A 17,105-nucleotide genomic window follows, 5' to 3' on the forward strand; every position below is an offset into this window, starting at 1 on the left:
GGTTAGGGACGATTCGGCAGACGAAGGGGAGCGAGAGCGATTACTCAAAACTGCTAGCTAGATAGACAACAAGTCATACAAATTCGTTGCTGCTCAGCCAGTCTTTTCCTCCCTCGTGAAAGCGCGTTTGCCCGCGACACTTTTAATTACGCGCTCGATGGCGCTTTTATGCGAGTTCCGCGGCGCATTAAAACGGATTAAGGTAAACAAAGGATATTGAAAGCTCGAAGAGTGAAGATGTAAAGATTCGCGATTTCAGTTTCGGAGAAGTGACAGATGAAGCTTTTGAATGAATAATTTGTAAACCAATTTTTTTTTCTTATTTAAACAGGGTGTCTATAGTGGTCAGGGAAATCCGGGCATTGTCGGGGAATTTTATGAATCTGGAATTGTCAGGGAAAAAATGTTCAGGAAATTTTATTATTCATCTGGATTTTTTCACGTTATTCTACATTTGTCTCAATAATTTGAAATTTTTTATTAAAGAAATATATAAAGTTTTGCTCGACTTCCAGCGCACGCTAATTTTCTGTGTTGTTCAAAATCGATTCGCTAATTTATAGTTTCATCGTCGTGTTATTTTCTTTCGATGTGATTATATTTAAATAGTTTATATAGCGACATGTTTGTTTCGATTATCGTATATAATGCAGATTGTATAATTGATTTAAATTTTTATTTCAACTTCCGAACCTTTTTATCGATGACAAAAATATCTCGAGGATTTCATGATTTAATTGATTTATCTCATAGAGAAAAAATGAATTTCTGGTCTTGGAAAATCTGCAAAAGTCAGAGAATTTTTTTCATTAAGTCTGCTGGACACCCTGTTAAATCGATATTTTTATTTCTTGTTTTTTATTTTTCTATTTTAAGATGACGTGATCACTCAATAAAGTGTTAAAAATAGGAAAATGGAGAAAGAGAGAGATGACGGTTTATAAGATCGCATGTATCAGTGAAGGATTAAGTTTCTTGTCTCCAAAGATTTTGACAACGCTAATTTAGTAAACGCTCGTAAATTAATAACGATATCGCGTATCACACTCCACGCTTCATATATCTCCCTGACAGCTTCGAGAGTTCCTTGGTCTATTTTTCATCGTACGTACGTCTTGCTAAGAAAATTAAACCTGGCAGCGGAAAGAAATGTCGGGAGGCGCGAGATAAACGAGGCGCGCGCGCGATGATATAATTCGAAGGGGCGAGATCTTCCTCAAACGCGAAATCCGACGATGAAAACTCGGGAGGAAAGAGTCTTCGATGACGAGAAAATGAGAAACGAGTGGCCATTATCGCGCTGCGCATTGCGAATCCGACAGATTATTAGCACAAAGTTACTTGAGCGCGCACGCAAAGCTCATTGAGAGTTCCTCGGCGGAAACGTCAGAAAACGCATTAGTGCTTTCCGACAATCCTCTGTTGTATCCTTCATTATCCCCGCTATCTCGTATTATCGAGATTTACAGTCTATTACGCGCCGATTAATTGATTCGAAATATATATATTATTAATATTTCATATTTGACGAAAAAATATCAAATATTCTAACGACTTGAAATCACGAAGAGAATTTCTGAGCGATAAGTTTGTCCGGTTATGCAATGGTGTTACATGCATAATTATACGTTCGATATAAAAACATGAAGAAACAGATATATAATTAATTGTAGAATAAAACACTTTGTTCTCAGCCGACATAAGAATGCATCTCTTAGTTCGTAGAATAAACTCGTCCGTTTCCTTGTAAAATCTCAGAAGACCGGGAGAAAAATATCTCCCGTGGCGTGTTTGCACCGTCGAGAATTAATCTCGTACGAATTATGGCCCCTAATTTTACCGCGTCGTCTTGACACGCTTTCTCGCGGTGTATGAGTAATTTGGCAAATTAGTAGCCGAGGGATCGATGAACAATTATTCGCGACGCGAAGGATCGTACGTATATAATAGCCACGCCGGAAACCGTTCTCCATGGAATAAGTGCTTCCACCGTTTGGGCAGCGAGGGTGGCTTTTGTGCCCGTAAAATCCCGGCAAAACCCCTGGCGTTTGAGAGAGATAGAGAAAGAGAGAAGGACCGATATATGCGCATCCGATAGGCCAAGTTTACGAATAAGCGTTTATCGCTTGTTTGGAAAAAAACGATCCTTTTGAGAGCGAAACTGCAATCGAGATCAATACGTCATCTTTTTGGGCAATAACATTTTTTTTGCGAAAAAGAATAATCTGATCAGATTATGAAGGAAATTCACTACCTTATTTTACGTAAAGTTCTAGTCGTAATTGCACTGAGAAAAAAATTGTTAATTAAACATATGGAAGTATTTAAATTGAATACAATATATTAAATTTAATATAACGTGTTTTGATTTAAATACTTGTATGTATATGTTCAATTAACAAAATAGTAATTAGTTGAACGATTTAGTCAAGTTAACAACGTTTTTCTCAGTGTGATAAAAATAAAATTGCTCGCACAAAACAGGAAACACACACGTTGTTTTTAAATCTGATCGAACAATAAAACAATAGAATCTACAGAAAAATGTAAACAGACAGGAATATAAAAATGCGATTAAACAAAATGCAATAACAATTTATATATTTTTTTTGCAAATAATATTGTGTAATAATTATTGCAGAAATAATAATGATATTGAAAAATAATAGAATTGAAACCGCACAGAATTTTTCAAATTCTTTTGCACTTTATACATCGCGCACACGAGAGCCCCCTTTTATTTTATATTAAACACTTTACTCTAATAATATAATTGTAAAATCTATAGATTTGACGTTGATATCGCATTATATTGGACACAGTCTCTCACACAGTGACATGTTATGATGAAACCTCGCGTCTACTAAATGCTCCTACTATTGTTGGTACACTCGTGGATTGACGCATTGGCCAGCAGCACTTTGCGCTGCCATTCTGTCAGATCTAAAAAGTTAAAAGCTTCTCTGATTTTCGGCCGATTCCGCGAGAAACTTTCGACGATCAATAGGATGAACTCTCGGCGAATTATCGGATAGTTAGGATTTAACCTCATGATTTTTCTTTTATTTACTCGCGATGCTTGTGAAAAAGATCTCGGAAATTTAGTTTACCCAGCACAAAGTACACGCAATACAAAAGTTGTATAACAAAATTGCAATCGAATGTCATTTTTATTTTTCGAAACTGCAATTGTTGTAAATAAATAATTTGTTGTTATACACAGAGAGGATTTTCTCTTAAAATTTACCCTAAAAATCATAGTAATCATGGGACAATATGGTATTGGAAGAATTTTATAAGAGTTTTTCCGATTAATATTTATCACAATAAAAATATTAATATCTACCACAATAAGATATAAAATATACTCGATTAACTTTACTATTAATATTTTTCATCAAATGTCATTTTTATTTTTCGAAACTGCAATTGTTGTAAATAGATAATTCGTTGTTATACACAGAGAGGATTTTCTCTTAAAATTTACTCTAAAAATCATAGTAATTATGGGACAATATGATATTGGAAGAATTTTATGAGTTTTTCCGATTAATATTTATCACAATAAAAATATTAATATCTACCACAATAAGATATAAAATATACTCGATTAACTTTACTATTAATATTTTTCATCAAATGTCATTTTTATTTTTCGAAACTGCAATTGTTGTAAATAGATAATTCGTTGTTATACACAGAGAGGATTTTCTCTTAAAATTTACCCTAAAAATCATAGTAATCATGGGACAATATGGTATTGGAAGAATTTTATAAGAGTTTTTCCGATTAATATTTATCACAATCAAAATATGAATATCTACCACAATAAGATATAAAATATACTCGATTAACTTTACTATTAATATTTTTCAGGGTACATAAATTTTAATAGAAAATTTTCTCCGTGTAGTTTTTGGTTTCTTGTCTGGCAAAGATTTTCGGTATTCAAAGCTTAAATTTGATAAAAGGAAGTCGAGTGAAGCGAGTAGGGGTAAATAAATTGCGGTCGGGGTGGATGTAGACGAGAAAAAACGCAATCGCACGATTGATGGACGATTTGCGGGAAAAGGAGAGAAAGAGAGGATGGGATGCTTGGAGAGAGGGAACATTAAGCGCGAACTAAAAAATTGAAGTAACGTTTAGCAAGCGTCAACGGTCGGATTAGCCGCTGATCCGATTAAACCGACCAACCGTCGATCGATGCTGTTTACAAACAGCCACGACGGCGGCTCGGTGTTGCTTTCGAGACGATCGGAGAGAGAAGCGCGCGTGCGCGGCCGCGATCAATCTTTTTTAAATCACACAAACGTTTTCAAAAGGCCGACTATGACTCGCGATTTCAGTACCATGGAAGTTATATAACGGGCGAGCGCGAAAAGGAGACGGAGAGACAACTCGACTTTTAAAAGAGGCTCTCGAGATACGAAAATAACGCGAACCTGCATTCGCGAATAATGCAAATGTGGCGAGCGAGCCTCTTCGACCAGCTATACTAGGTCTTAAGACTCGATCAAGCTGTAATTTACAGACAATCGAATAAACAATCATTCCGGCGAGCGAGCCAACTTAATCGTTGAAGGATCTTTTTTTTTTTTTACCATTTCTACAATTTTTAATCTCTCGCTGAAACGTCGACTGTTTTCACAGAATTAATAAATTATTTTATAAAATTGTTTGAAGTAATGGAAATGTAGCATATTTTTAAAAATTATACCAAAATCGTCTGTAATTCGCGTAAAACATGATAACAATTTCGTGCAATTGTTGGACTGGCGAAAAAGTTTTAATGGCAGATTCCTGGTATCATTCGGAGACGATTTTTCCTCAGCGAAAATGTCGAGACACCGATAATTTCCGAATTGTAAGTAGTTGAAAATAAAAGCTTTTTTTAGAAACTAAACCTCGTGGAAATCAAATATTAACCGAACTATACATTCTTCAGTTAATTTTAAGTAGAGTTTGTTTTCCTAGAATAAGACTTATAATTCGGAACATGCTAAAACTGATGGCCTGCCTCAACATTTTCACCAAGGAAAAATCGCCTCCAAATGACAGCAGGAATTAAACCCTTTCCACCAGTTCTGGGGATCCCCTGTATAATAATTGATATCACGGAACGAAATACCGGGGTTCCCCATTAGTTATCTCCCCGTAGTCTACGTATTTTTCGTTATGTTCACACGATCCGCGTGCGGGAGAAAACCGGTAAGGTCCGAGATAGGAGGCTTCTGTAAAATAAGCAAGTCCTGCGGAAAGTTTCCGGGAGACCCTGTCGCGCGCGTTTAGCCCTGTCTGACCCTTTGTCGCATCGCTAACGACCTGAAAAGCAGCGAGATATACTGCGGGCTCGCATATCACCGTGGAAGAATGCCCGCGCGCAGGAGAGATAGTTGAAAGTGGAAAAGGTCGTGCAGAGTCAGACGCGCAGGCGGGAGAATCTACGGCGGCCGTAACTACTCGACTCCGATTCCGCAGGATCGGAGCGTAATCGCTGCCTCGATTTCCCACCTAGTTTTTTTTTCGTCTCTTCTTCTCGACCTTCTCTCTCTAGATTCTAACGTAATCGTCATCTGACATAATACATGCATATACCGCGCTGGCCAGTTTCTCGCTCGCAGTTGCGTCATCGCGCGAAGTGCACGATATCGCGAGAGAGAGCCAATTTACACATTACGTTTATTTCCTCTTACAACACTCACTCGTCCTCCCTTCGTCCTCCTTTTTTCCCTCCTTTTCACGGCCGATCGCGAATCCAGGAGGATCTATCTCGCAAACGCTCTCCTGTCAAACTGGAACTCTGTTGCGAACTCTCTCGTTTCCCACACTTTTTTCACCACTTTTTTTTCTTTCTCTTAATCTACACTCGAATCGTGGAAACTATCATTATCGTCGTGCGAGGCGCGTTTTTTTTTTCACAACGGAACCGTGTCATCCTAGCGCACTTCCGATCGCGTGGAACGCGAATATATATATATATACATATCAAACGTCACAGAGAGACTGTCGTGGACACGTGGCCAGTTTTTTTTTTCCTCTCGCGATTTCTTAATTCGCCGAGGCCGTTGCGCGTCTGGAGACCGGCATGACCCCGCAACGTCGGCGTTTCAAGTCTACCGCGCGATCCTGACGGGTCGAGATCGCGTCGCCTACTGCGAGACGTCGCGCTGCCTCCCGCCGCCGCCTCTCTGTTGCCGCCGCCGCCGCCGTCGCGCTCGTTCGTTCGTTCGTATACGCCCGAGTGCTGCGTGAAGTCGCGACGCCCACGCGAGAAAGAGAGAGAGAGAGAGAGAGAGAGATCAGGCCGCGAGTGCGCGCGCGATTCCGCGGCCGCTCTCGCCGCGATTAGTCGCGATTTCGCGCGCTCCGAGATCCGCGTTCGACATTATGTACACGGGGAGAATTTGCTCTTGGAATATTTACCCTCCGAATCATGTTAATAGTGGGACAACAGGATATTGGAAGAATTTTGTAAGAATTTTTCTGATTAATATTTACCACAAAAAAATATTTTACTATGTTTGTAGTAACATTAATCGAACATGTTTTTTATCTTATTGTGGTAGATACACGGAGATTTTTTCTTAGAATTCACCCTGAAAATCAAAAATATTAATATCTTAATAAAATATACTCGATTAATTTTACTACCTATTAATATTTGTTATTGTGGTAAATATTAATCAAAGAAACTCTAATAAAATTCTTTCCACGATTACCATGATTTTTAGGATAAACTCCAAGAGAAAATTCTCTCAGTGAAAAAATAATATATATGTACATATATAAATATTGTACGCGACGATCGAATGGACGACGATCAATCATCGCCCATCGTTTGCGCACGATCGCGGTAAAAAAGAACCTTGCGATGTTCCCTGTAAACAATTAAAACGCACTTAGCTTAGGAATATAATGCTGCGTCACGCGCGCATTTCGCGAATGAATATCGTTGAACGAGAGCGGTAAAACGCACTCGTCTTCGAATTATTACAATCGTACATCGGTAGTTCTGATGGCGCGTGCATGCGATTTTCCGAAATGACGCAGCGTTATTTCGAGCCGACGCTCTTTCGTCGTCGCGTCGTAAAAATTTTTTTGTCGCACACCTCGCGTTGCGCGAATATATATTACGACGGAGCGGATACATTATTTCGCGGCGGATTATGGACGTATGCGTTAATTATTAATCGTCAATTGCAATTAGTCGCCAGTTGCAACGCATCCGATCGATAACTCCCGCCTCAGAATACATCGTGTGCGCGCGGCTCATAATTTTATTTCGCGTACGACGAACGTCGATGGAATTATAATCTACGTGAAACGACGCGCGCACACACACACATATATATATATGTCCATTTCTATCGCGGATTCTTCTCTCGGTCTTCGAACGATCTCCACGGAATAAAACGCGCGAAATGGATGTATCGCCTGACGCGATGCGACGAATGAATCTCAATATAAGCGACCGACGTAAGAGAGAGAGAGAGGAAGAACATAGCGAAACACGGGTGATAATCCTACGACGTCATTAATAATTCGTCGGAGAGCTGTCATACGAAACTTCAGATACGCTGATGTCCCTCCGAGAGAAAATTCAGGGGATTCGTTAATCAAATTTCGCGGCGACCGGGAGATTCCGCAGGCGACATCGTGAAACATTTATATCGCCGCAGTTACCTCGGGATATGCGGAGACTTTAAAAAAGAAGTGAGAGAGAGAGAGAGAGAGAGAGAGAAAGAAATAGAAACGAGCACGAGAGAAAAAGAAAGGAGAAAGACCACCTTAACACGCTGTTAAGATAATTGTGAGGCTTGGAAGTTGAAATATTAACAATAGCGAATTTCGTTGCGATTGAAGTGCACGAGTCAATTGCGCGTGGAATAAAGAAATCGCGAATCCGCGGTCGTTTTGCGAAATTACGTGAATTCACATTTCTATGAAAATCGCCAGTTATATAGCAAAGTAATGGCTCCATTTCCTGCTCAAATAACATTAGTTCGGGTATTCCCTCAGCGTTTTGCGGTCGTTGATGTGTCGGCTCCATAATAAATACACATTGAACGAATGAATGAACATTGAGCGAATGTGGATTTATAGCACAAACGCGAAAAGAAACCAAGGAACGTTCGCCTTCGTTATTTTCGTTTGTCCTTCATTCGCTCTTAATGCGTACTTATGTATGTTCAATCCCTACAAAGTAGAGATGTGCGAATTATTCGAATCGAATCGAATCGAATCGAATCTGGCAATATTCGATTCGATTCGAATTCGAATCGACGTAGTTCGAAATCGAAAGATTCGATAACGTCGAATCACTGCAATTCGAATTCGAATCAAAGAACCGCGTAAGAAGACTTAAAATCCGTTTAATTCTATACGCGTTGATTCGATTCGAATTCGAAATATGGGTGATTCGATTCGATTCGATTCGGCGATTTTTTGTCGATTCGAATCGATTCGAATTAGAAAATCTTGATTCGCACATCTCTACTGCAAAGTGAATATAAGAAAAACGAAATAGAAGTACAACTTGAGATTGAATGCACATTCCTCGAGTATTTAACAATTAAATATCCGCGATCAATTTTTCGAAGAAATATTGGGCAAAGAAATCCTCTCTTCTTTCATTTCTCGCAGACGGATAATTTTGCATTACATGTGTATTTGGCGCACAATAAGCAAATATCATTTCGGATCAACGAACCAATGCGTATACTTACGTCTGCACGGAGAGAATTTTCTCTTAGAATTTACCCTGAAAATCATGGTAATCGTGGGATAATATGGTGTTGAAAGAATTTTATAAGAGTTTCTCCGATTAATATTTGCCACAATCAAAAATATTAATAGGTAGTAAAATTAATCGAGTATATTTTATTAAGATATTAATATTTTTATTGTGGTAAATATTAATCAAAAAAACTCTTATAAAATTCTTCCAATACCATATTGTCCTACGATTACCATGATTTTCAGGGTAAATTTTAAGAGAAAATTTGCTCCGTGTACAAAGTAAATAGAAAAATTATACGACGAAATCTGCAACTTGAGATTGAATGCACATTCTTCGAGTTTCAACAATTAAATATCCGCGAGTGCACTTTTTGTAAGAAATATTGGCTAAAGAAGTTCTTTCTCGCAGATAATTTTGCCAATCTGTGTATTTGGCGGATAATAAGCAAATATCATTTCGGATCAACGAACCAATGCGTATACTTACGTCTGCACGGAGAGAATTTTCTCTTAGAATTTACCCTGAAAATCATGGTAATCGTGGGATAATATGGTGTTGAAAGAATTTTATAAGAGTTTCTCCGATTAATATTTGCCACAATAAAAATATTAATAAGTAGTAAAATTAATCGAGGATATTTTATTAAGATATTAATATTTTTATTGTGGTAAATATTAATCAGAAAAACTCTTATAAAATTCTTCCAATACCATATTGTCCTACGATTACCATGATTTTCAGGGTAAATTCTAAGAGAAAATTTGCTCCGTGTACAAAGTAAATAGAAAAATTATACGACGAAATCTGCAACTTGAGATTGAGTGCACATTCTTCGAGTATTAACAATTAAATATCCGCGAGTGCACTTTTTGTAAGAAATATTGGCTAAAGAAGTTCTTTCTCGCTGATAATTTTGCCAATCTGTGTATTTGGAGGATAATAAGCAAATATCATTTCGGATCAACGGCTGCCGTAATAGATACGGAGCGACGTTTCTCCGGCGTCGTCGGCTAATTAGATCGCATGGGAGCTCCGATTCATGTGTCTTCGCGAGCAAAACAGATTATCGATTTCGCTCGCGGAGATAATAGCGATTCGCCGCCTTACGGCTTCCGAAAGAGACAGTATACAGCTTCTCCTCGGCTCGTCGTTGCCAAGCTTGAGAGAAGCTCGCGACAGAAATTCAGATCTTGCAGACTCACCTCGGTCCGCGAACTTCCGTAACTCGGTTCTCTGGTGGAATAGAATGGAGTTTTTGCGACCCGAGATAAATGGCTCCGATGCGAAGCGTTTCTCTAGCTTCTCGGGATGTATTATTTTCATTGACTTTTGATAAGAAGGCTAACATTTGGACTCGTCTCCCCCGACTTCGTTTCGAGATAAAAGAACTATGACACTCGTTAATCTAGAACGCAATGTACTCGTCGCTGTTATCCTAATTCAAACTCGCATCTCTGCGTACGTACACGTGTGTATATATATATATATACAAGGTGTCCCAGGCCGTATCACACGTTAATGGGAGATTCCTGAGGCGATTTGGAGACGATTTGTCCTCAACGAAAATGTCCAGGCACCAATAATTTTTGAATTAAGAATGATTGAAAATAAAAGCCTTTTTGTAAACTAAGCCTTGTAAAAATAAATTATTAACAAAACTACATTTTTTAGTTAATTTTCAGGTAAAGTTTGCTTTAATAGAATTTTAATTTAAGGCTTAGTTACAAAGATACATGATTTCAAAAATTGGGAACATTAAAAAAATGATGACCTTTCTCGACATTTTCGCTGACGAAAAATCGTCTCCAAATCGCCTCAGGAATCTCCCATTAACGTGTGATACGGTAGGTCTGGGACACCCTGTATATATATATATATGTATGTGTGTGTGTGTGTGTGTGTGTGTGTGTGTGTGATTAATGAAAACAGCGAGTAAAAATGTTGAATTCACTCGAGGGGGCAATTCTGCCCCGGCTCGAATTTTTGCCAAGCAATCCAGGAACATTCCATATCGCAACTTCCAAGTAACAATCATAGCGGGGTCGAGGAAACATTCGGAGTTCGAGAGAGAAAGAGAGAGACTCGTTGAACGACTCGTATCCATAAAATCTCTTGATAAAGAGAACGAAACGGTGGAATCGGAAGACATTCCACAAAACATTTTTGCTCGCCGTTTTCCACGCGTAAGAGGATTAAATTAAAACGCTAACATCGAGAAATCGCTTTCATCTTTATGAGATTGCCCGGCGTGCGCTTTGCAAGCAAAAGGGAAACGCGGGAACAGAGGGACGAGAAATGCAACGCGGACGCCCGTCGTCGAAAGGGAGGGAGAATCGATCGATCGAATTATCCCGCTAAATCTGCGCGAGCAGGGAGACCCGATGCTCTCGTTGAAGATTTCTGCGTCGCGAAATGCACTCGCGAAGTCTCCCTCCCGCGTTTATAATTGACTTCGTTAAGGGGATCCCAAACGCCGCGCCGTCCCGTTTTATCGATTAAACATCATTTTTGCGCACCCTTTTATTTTAATTTTCACTTTTTAATTGAAATCATTTTTTTTTGTTTTTTACATCAGCAAAATCAGTAGGTTCGCGCCTTATTAATTATATATGTATTTTAATCGTGGAAAAATATTTATTATTCTATTAAATCAATAAAAAGGGATGAGAGGGAACTGATGATTGATGACAATTTTAATTTTTCAATTAAAAAAATTGTTTTCTGTTTTAACATAAAATCAGTAGGTTCGCACTTTAATGCTACACGTATTTTAATCATGGAAAAATATTAATTATTCTATTAAATCAATAAAAAGGGATGAGGGGGAACTGATGATTGATGACAATTTTAATTTTTCAATTAAAAAAATTTTTTTCCGTTTTTAACATAAAATCAGTAGGTTCGCACTTTAATTCTACACGTATTTTAATCATGGAAAAATATTAATTATTCTATTAAATCAATAAAAAGGGATGAGAGGGAACTAATGATTGATGACAATTTTAATTTTTCAATTAAAAAAATTTGTTTCTGTTTTTAACATAAAATCAGTAGATTCGCACTTTAATTCTACACGTATTTTAATCATGGAAAAATATTAATTATTTTCTTAAATCAATAAAAAGGGGTGAGAGAGGGCTAACGAATGATAGTATATAATAATAAGATAGACGCGATATAGTTGATAACCGATCTTCGGGGAAATCCCGAGCGGAGCGAGAGAGAGGGAACGAACGGGCGCGCGCAAATAAACGCCGTAATTAACCGGCTTACAATTAGGCTTACGACGACAAACACGCGTGCAAACTGCACAGTCCTGCCGCGGTCGCGCGGTGAACCACCTGATGATTCGGCAAGATTTTCGCGGCTAATCGCGTCACGGACGATTTACATTCCGCGGGCCGCTCCGCCATACTTTACTCTCGCGTGTTCGCATATATAATACATATATATATATATATATATATATATATATATATAAATCTGTATCAGGGAAGGGAGGAGGATGAATGATCGTTCGCATAATAATATCGTATTTCCATTAGATGGTGCAAATAAATATGCCGAGCGCGTTCGAGGCCAAACACAATCGATATAGATGGATGCCCTGATATTTTACTCTGCTCCGGGAATTAAATTCCGTTAAAGCCCGGCCCAATAAGTAAAATTTGAGTAATCTCCTTTATTTCTCTTTCTCTCGCTAACTGGATTTATATGAAAATGAGAAGCGTGCTCGCGCGCGCAATACATTACGAGATAGAAGATCAATCGTCGAGAGAAACGAAAGTGGAGGAAGAGAGAGAGAGAGAGAGAGTTCGCAGGGTTCGTCTTTTAAAAATCGATTCTTGGAGATTCTTTGGCGAAGGGCGGCGCGTTTTCTTCTCATTTGCGTAAAGTGCTTTCCGCGAGCGTGTCCGGCGCATAATACATCGTGAAAAGCGGTCCCGGAGGGGCCGTTCACGATAATTTATTGCACGGTTCTCTCGGCATAAACTAGTTTGCGGAAACGCGACGGTTTCGGTCCGGAGCTGCCCACGGATAGCCCGGATTACATATGGATGCTGCAAAATCGCCGTCTGGAGTCTCGGAAACTGTCATTGCACAATAGATTGGAGGAGATTTAAACGATACGTTTTCAAATAATCATTAGGTGCTCGCAAAAGTTGGGAAAGTTACAAATGTATCCAGGAAGAGGCATAATTACATTTTTTTATTTTATTCGCATTTTTTAAATAGTAAACAGGGCGTCTAGCGATCAGGGAAATCTGGAAACCGGGGATTGTCAGGGAAAAAAATCAGGAAATTTTACTATTTATCTGGATTTTTTCACATTATTCTACATTTGTCTCAATAATTTGAAATTTTTTATTAAAGAAATATAAACTTTTCCTTGACTCCTCAGCACGCTAATTTTCTGTGTTGTTAAAAATCGACTCGTTAATTTATATTTTCATCGTCGTATTATTTTATTTCAATGTGTTTAATAGAGATAAAACTAAAAAATTGATATAATATAAATAAAAAAGGTGATTATTTAAATAGTTTATAGTGACATGTTTGTTTCGATTATCATACATAATGCAAATTGTATAATTTATTTAAATTTTTGTTGTAACTTCCGAAGCTTTTCATCGTCGACAAAAATATCTCAAGGATTTCATGATTAACATTTAATTAATTTATCATATAGATACATGCAAATTATATATTTGGAAAAAATACAATAATAAAAAGTCAGGGAAAAAAATAAATTTCTGGTCTTGGAAAATCTGATAAAGTCAGGGAATTTTTTTATTGAGTCTGCTGGACATCCTGTTAAATATGCAAATAAATTCCAGTGTTTATTCACGAGCAGAGCAAATGCTTAATTTTTTACTGATTTCTTGTTTTAAATGTTGACCATATATATTCAATCAGAATCGATGACTGATAATTCACAGTTCCGAATATAATTAAACATTTAACGCAATTGAAAATGAAACCGGGGATAACGTTGTAATCATTATTTTTCAATCTTGTATTCCATTTCTCACAAACAGCAGCGAATACAATATTCTTTCCGTATGTCTGACAAATCAGTCTTTTCGCAATTGCAGCGGTTTCACCTCGATTAAAATAATAAAGCATACAGTGGCGAAGATGAACTTTATCCGGTTCCATTTTCAATCGCATCAAATGTAAAGTTATATTTGGAATTATGATTTATCAGCTATTAATTCTGATTGAATATCGTCAAGAAAGCAATTTAAAAAAAAAATAATTACTAAGTGACTGCAATATATTTGTAACTCGACAAACTTTCGCAAGCACCTAATATTTATCTAGGTACAGTATCATTGTATTCGATTCGAGAGCGTCGTTCAAAATATTTCAACTCGTAACGAAGAAGAAAACGAGTGCTCGACGAAAAAAAGGATACAGATATACAAGTGCCTCTCTCTTTCTCTCAAGAGGCACTCGGCCAAAAGTATTAAAAGTCGCTCCTAATTGAAAAAAAAAAAAAAAATGATGAGAAATTCTCGTATATAAATATAAAGTCAACACACGAACCGATATATCTTGTATCTCTTATAGATACCACATTTAAGATGTAGGACACTGAGATTAGAAACATATAAGAAGATTAATGTGCGCTGGCAATTTTATATACACGTTTAAGCGTATTTTATCGTATTTTTTTGAGCCGACTTATCACAAATGTTTCGAAAGAAGCTCGATGGATTCTCCGGCTGGCTCGCGGCAAGATTGATGACTGCGCGCTGACGCACTAGAAACTGTTGAGAAAGAATCCGCGACTTATCGAAAGAGAGGACAAAAATTGTCGCGCACGACCGCAGAAAGAATCCGCTTGCGCACGATGAGTTTTTACACGCACGCTCCGGTCACGTTCAGCCGTGTTAAGAAGGTCGGCTGAGTTAATGTGTAACACCCGTGAGTACCACGATATCGTACGACCGGCGCGGCGATATATAATGATAAAAAGAAATTACGAAAGAGCGATAAAATGCGCTGACAGATGGGCGTCATCGAAACGCAGCGTTATGTTATCGAGTGGAAAAGAGATATATAGAAAAAAAAAAAAGAACTTTCGATATGTCGCCGTATATCGTTAAATAATTATTATTTGCGGCGTAGGGAAAATGTTCCCTGAAATTATCTGTGACTATAAATACAGTGTGTGCTTGCTGTTGTCTAAATAAAATGAAACTTTGGCGTTATCCTATCTTTATGTAGATAATAAAAATATGTATTATCTATATCTGTATATTTTAGATGAAAAGAGAATAATTTTCAGATAAATTTGGCTTAGAATCATAGCACATGAAATATTGAAATAGTAGACCTTAAACAGTAAAGCGATACAAATTTATAAATAAAAATAGGAATTTATATATGTTTTATATCCTTTTTATAATTTACATTTTTTTTATAACTGTGTTTACATAAGCAGTCTTCAAAACTATTTAGATGAATTGCCATATAATTTCATCTTTTATCTAGATATATTTGAAACGAAATCATCTTCATCTTATCTAAGATGAATTTCCATATTTTTATTTCATCTTTATCTAGCTAATTTTAAAAAAACATTTAAGCACAACACTGGCTAAATAAAAGTAGTAAGAATATTTTTGCTGAAGAAAGCTTCTTATCAATCGATTGCGCGCCCTCTTAGATAACATTGCCTATTTTCTTCGTCGAAATAATCATGATTAATTTAAAATCATTTTTCTTTTTGCGTTTTATATATGTGTGTATTTAAAAAAAAATTTTTTTAGATAAAAAAAGTGCTTATCTAATGAAAGCGTTTTATTTATGTCGCATAAAACACGAGCGATGCAACACGTTTCATTCGGTGTCATATGTTTCGAGATCGGTTTGCGTGGCATATAAAAGACGATTAATATTTAACGCGCGCTGACATAAGCGGGAATCGATCCGGTAACATGTGAAAGCAATCGGGTTTGAAAATCTACGTTAATTAAGATTGATTCAGCTCACGGGAGAGTATCGATAATACTGTTTAAATATTCATTCGATATAATTCCCGCGGCGAGCGAATTTTTCGAAAACAGTTTCGCTGTCTTCTTTTGCCGAATATATACACTTTGGTGAAATATTATACACACACACACACACATATATATATATATATATATATATATATAGTTGTAAAATTTCTGTTAAATTTAACAGATATTACATGTCCCAAACGGTCCACAGAAATTTTTGTGTTAATTTAACATAATATGGATATGTTAAATGGAGACACAAATATTGTGTTAATATTTCAACACAAAGTAAATGCAAAATTTTAAATAATTTAAAATAAACTTTGTGTAAAATTAACATACTTTTAATGTAAAAATTAACAAAAATAAAAAATCAACATTTTCTTTGTAAATTTTAACAGAAAAATCTTGTCACTAATAAAGAACATATTTATCGTATGTAAAATTAAAAATAGATGCACATTGTGTTATTTTTACTTTTTTCAATTGTTTTAATAATTTAACATTTAAGTTCTATTAACAAAACAGTAATATGTTAAATTAATAGTAATATTTAATAGTAATATATTAAATTAACACATGAATGTGTTAAACACAAAAATTTTAAAAACGAGGACCGTTTTTAACAAGAAAACACAAATTTTTCTGTGTATATATATATATATATATATATATATACAGGATGTATTATACGGAACCAGCGAAACACGTGCGCAGGCCATTTGTAGATATATACCGAGTCCGCGAATCTCGGCCTGTTCATCGCGGGTAATCATATGTTCCGGAAATACATCTGTTCCGCTCCTCTAATCGGCAAGAACGCTTCACTAAATACGGTTTAAACTTTGGTCTGCAGTTGCCCTACTGGCCGCGCGCGAAATTTGCATTTAATGACACGTAGTTGGCGGCGCCGGACGCTCAGAGGCAAAGTGAGGTATTTCGTCGAACAGGGTGCGATGGTAATTTCGCGCCTTTATATAGCTACGCTCGAGAGAGACGAGGGAAAATTAATTTGAATAATTAATATAAAAATTAACGCGATTGATCGAAGAAAAAAAAAAAGAGAGGGAGAGCTTTTTTCTTGTCACGGCAGACCTTTTCTCGACTTTTTTTTTTTTTTTTTTTTTTTAAGACGACCGCGCACGAACATCGTCGCTGTCGCGCTGAAGTAAGAAAGTCGATAAAAATACCATTAAGATCCCTCGGCGAATATTCCGCGCCGGCATTATTGTGCAATTTGCTCGAATTACGCGAATCAGCCGCGTCTTTCTGCCCTGACGCGCGAAATGGCTTACCTCCGTCCGACGAAAAGAAAGAATGCCATTTAGCGTCTGTAGGAATTAAACGATCGC

General features: G+C 37.1%; 2 protein-coding genes across 3 annotated transcripts in view; one reads left to right on the plus strand and one right to left on the minus strand.

The window, feature by feature from the left end:
* Positions 1–6,142, minus strand: part of LOC114937766 (growth factor receptor-bound protein 14) — a 295,927-nt gene extending 289,785 nt beyond the window's left edge. The window contains exon 1 of the mRNA XM_029311373.2: positions 5,703–6,142. The gene's annotated coding sequence lies outside the window, so the exon portion shown is untranslated. The remainder of the gene's footprint in view (positions 1–5,702) is intronic.
* LOC114937764 (protein-lysine N-methyltransferase SMYD4) overlaps positions 1–17,105 on the plus strand; it is a 140,025-nt gene that overhangs the window by 68,375 nt on the left and 54,545 nt on the right. The gene's annotated exons all lie outside the window — the stretch shown is intronic.

This window comes from Nylanderia fulva, unplaced genomic scaffold (assembly GCF_048542155.1).
Source record: "Nylanderia fulva isolate GAGA-0341 unplaced genomic scaffold, ASM4854215v1 Scaffold4, whole genome shotgun sequence".
Lineage (NCBI taxonomy): Eukaryota > Metazoa > Arthropoda > Insecta > Hymenoptera > Formicidae > Nylanderia > Nylanderia fulva.